The 4,165-nt window shown below is 47.0% G+C and overlaps 1 non-coding gene across 1 annotated transcript; it reads right to left on the reverse strand.

Moving 5' to 3' along the window:
* Window positions 1-3,183: 3,183 nt before the first annotated feature.
* Window positions 3,184-3,258, reverse strand: Trnai-uau. The gene has a single exon. It is a non-coding gene; the product is annotated as a tRNA-Ile (tRNA).
* Between the last annotated feature and the right edge of the window lie 907 nt (window positions 3,259-4,165).

Below are 4,165 nucleotides of genomic sequence, written 5' to 3' on the forward strand. Positions count from 1 at the left end.
CCTCACCTTGCGGCGTTATCGTAACAATATCATCCCACAACGTTGGACTGGAAGAGGTGGACAACAAAACCTTCTGCGTTACTTTTCGCTTTAGAAGGCAACACACCTCACATCTTGCGATTTTTTTTCTGTGGCGATACATAAAAAAGCCGGCAGGTGTGGCCGAACGGTTCTAGGCGCTTCAGTCTGGAACCGCGCGACCACTGCGGTCGCAGGTTCGAATCCTGCCTCGGGCATGGATGTGTTTGACGTCCTTAGGTTAGTTAGGTTTAAGTAGTTCCAAGTTCTAGGGAACTGATGACCTCAGATGTTAAGTCTCATAGTGCTCAGAGCCATTTGAACCATTTTTGGTACATAGAAGACGAGTCTTTGTCCCACTTATGCCAGCTACTCTTTAGGAGCTGAGAAATCGAATTGTTGAAGCTATCGATTCAATAAACAGGGACGTGTTGATTCGTGTGCGGAATCAAATGGACTACCGTTTCGATGTTTCTCTAGCAACGCCGTAGTGCTCATGTTGAGTGTCTGTGCGAATATAAGACTTTGACCCTCCCTCTACCCAGTGACGCTCGCAACGTGTTTCTATCCTTCCTAGTTTGTCTATAATAAACAACTGAAAGCTGTTCTTTCTTTTTGAATCATCCTTAATATATGAGGACTGGAACTTTAATAGTGGCAACATTTTATTTACAACTCGTACAAAATAGATACGTGTTTCAAAGTTTTACTGACCTTCAAAGTAGTCACCAGCATTGTGTATAACCCGTTGCCAGCGATGTGGAAGTCGTAGGATACTCTTAGCAGTGCCAGTTGTGTTGACAGTTCGAGCAGCGCGGTCTGCTGCCCGACGAATTTGTAGCAGTTCTGAAGCGAATGTCGTGAAGTGTTTCCTTCAGTTTTCAAATCGTGTTGAACTTACGAGGGCTTAAGTCAGGGGAGTGCAGTAGGTGGCATAACACTTAGCAGCCCCAATAGTCAAACAAATCACTAACAGCTTGCACTGCACGTGCTTGAGCATTCGCCTGCAAAATGATGGTCAGGTTCTGCAGAAAGTGTCATCACTTCTGTCTCTATGTTGTTCATTTTTCGAACACAGCCTACGACCAGCTTAGAGACTGAAGTGATGACACTTTCTGCAGGACCTGCCCATCATTTTACAGGACAATGCTCAAGCACGTACCGTGCAAGCTGCTACTGATTTGTTTGACTGATGGGGCTAATAAGTGCCATACCACCTACTGCACACCCCTGAATTAAGCCCTCGTGACTTCAACTCTGTTTCTAAACTGAAGGAAACACTTCACGGCATTCGCTTCAGAACTGCTGCAAATTCGTCGGGCAATAGACAACGCCGCTCGAACTGTCAACACAACTGGCACTGCTAAGAGTATCTTACGACTTCCACATCGCTGGAAACAGGTTATACACAATGCTGGTGACTACTTTGAAGGTCAGTAAAACTTTGAAACACGTATCTACTTTGTACGAGCTGTAAATAAATAGTTGCCACTATTAAAGTTCCAACCCTCGTATAGAGCAATGAACCGGTAAAACGACCTTGGGATACTCCTGAAGTTATTTTTATGGTTAAGAGTTTTTCTTCCGCTAAGAGTGACACCTTGTTTTCTATTTACTAGGAACTCTTCAATCGACTCATAAAATTTATCTGATATTTCGTATTAGGCAACATTGGTGAACTTAAACGATCGCCTTCAGGATGACTGTCCAGACGTCAATCGCAAACTTTTTTAGACCAAGTTCTCTCTTTGCAGTGGTAGTCTCTCGATGATATTAGAAGCCCTGGGGCACAGTACCAGCAGTGTTTCATAAGCCGCTCGGGGTACCCGCGCGATCTGCGCCTCGCCACGGTTCGCAGCGCCCCCCCCCCCCCCCTCCCCCGCCCCACCCGTTGTTGGATGTTCGAGTCCTCCCTCGGGCATGGGTGTGTGTGTTGTCCTTAGCGTAAGTTAGTTTAAGTTAGATTAAGTAGTGTAGAGACCGATGACCTCAGCATTTTGGTCCCATAGGAACTTAACACAAATTTCCAAATTTCGAAGGGGTGGGGGAAGAATTTAGAAAATTGTTGGTCACTGCCGAAACGGAAGATACCAGGTAATTTCTACCCGAACATTGTGACATTTCGTAGCAGTAATGAAGCTTGATCGCTTTGTGAGTGTACGGTCTCCTCGTGCGCCCGTGATTCACTGACGGATTAATCTCGATCCTGAGTCAGAGTACCATTAAGGTATTGACTCGCTGACGGCCATCTTTAAATCTCTGCCTTCCTCCAACTTTGGCAAAATAAGACATAATTAGGGCCTCCCAGCGAGGCTCCTTTAATTAAAAGTAACGTCTCAGCGGGCCTTTTCGTTCGCCTTTATGCCCCGGCGCGAAGTAAAATCGGCGTATTAGTTTAGCGATAAATGAAGGGCTGCGCGTACACTCACAACAGCGACGACGTTAATTGGAGCTGTTGGCTTAATGCTCTGGCCGGCCGGGTCTCAAAGTGGATTCAATTAGCGAGCGGTGAGCCGCAGGGGGGACCCGGCCGGCTTTCGGCGCTCCGTTTCGTAACAGCTCCGGCCGGCGGTCGGCCCTCGGGAGAAACTTAGAGTTGCCCAACGGCCGCGGCGTGACATTCGCGTCGCCGCCATTGCGAATCGGCTCCACTCGGGCGCCGCAGTTTGGCCAGAGGTGCTCCAGGGACAACGACCCCGGCGCGCGGGCCTGGAACACACCGGGCTCGATTCGGCGCTGGACACCGCAGTGTGGCACAGTGGTTAACAATGTCACTTCCTGAACGGGCCGCGCCCTGTTTCCAGTTCAAAGGGCACAGTGGAACTGGTCAGCGGTACACACTTATTTTCAGTACACAACTCGATACATTCAATAAAGAAACCATCCGATCCAACAACATTTTTCATACATCACAAAATTATGAATCTCATTTGCGTTCGAACAAATGATAAAGTACGATTTGGTCACATTCAAATATAAAATCACGTGTCATACAATTTTTATAATTTTGCAAAACAAAAAAAATCCAGCCACAATGATTTTTATTATTACACTTCTGCAATTTTGTATGATCATTGTAATATTTGTAACGAAATGATAATTAAATGGACACCCTAGCTGCAACCAGGCGTTGATATACTTCATTGGGGACATGTTGAAAATTTGTGCCCCGACCGGGACTCGAAACCGGGATCTCCTGCTTATATGGCAGACGCTCTATCCATCTGAGCCACCGAGGGCACAGAGGATAGTGCGTCTGCAGGGACTTATCCCTTGCACGCTCCCCGTGAGATCCACATTCCCAACATGTCCACACCACTACATTCGTAGTGCGCCTAATACATGTTTGCCCATCGTACTCGGAGGCAAGGGCGTGGGGAAGGTGTCAGTCCAGTCGCTGGGGGGGGGGGGGGGGGGGGAGGGAGCGGGTTTTAAATACAAATCCTGCCGTGATGCGTGATGATTCAAGTTGTGAATAGTTTGCCAGTTTGCCTTACTGCCTTGAGACGAACACCGGTGCCGCGTACAATGGAGAAACTGGGGAGAAAGCATTTTCATCTGCAATACTAGCATTCAGATGTTTGTTGCACTGAATAGCGTACGGCATATAAAACGAGCTTTGTGATCGAGTTGAAGAGTTCGGAGCAAACTCAGCATGTCACTCTTAGCAAAGAGGAACCGTCTGACCAGAAAGAACCCGCAAAGTAAAGCTGTCATCAATCCGAAGACTGTTTTGAACCCCACAGTGCTGCGCTAGACATGGTTCCGTTGGAGGTGGATGCCGTTGCATTTCTCCGAACTGACTTACCAAAATAGTTGTCGGGGGAAAGGTGAGAGGAGCCTACAGTTTAACGTGGATTTCGAACCACGGTGCACCTCGACATTTTTCACACCAACAAACACTGGCAGAAATGAAAGAAGTAAAAGATAATAATCCTAGAAATGATCGGGGATCGAATCCGAGATGTTGGTGTACACGAAGGGACTGTTAAAGGACCATTGATGTCTACAGTATATGTGAATGACGTCCATAACGTCAGAAGCACCATGAAGCAATTGTACACAGAGCAGTTGCTGCGCTAGAAAATTGCAGTGAAACGTAGATTTTAGTTGAGCTGAAATTAATGCTCAGTTAATGGCACCATTT

This window comes from Schistocerca americana, chromosome 5 (assembly GCF_021461395.2).
Source record: "Schistocerca americana isolate TAMUIC-IGC-003095 chromosome 5, iqSchAmer2.1, whole genome shotgun sequence".
In the NCBI taxonomy this organism is placed as follows: Eukaryota; Metazoa; Arthropoda; class Insecta; order Orthoptera; family Acrididae; genus Schistocerca; species Schistocerca americana.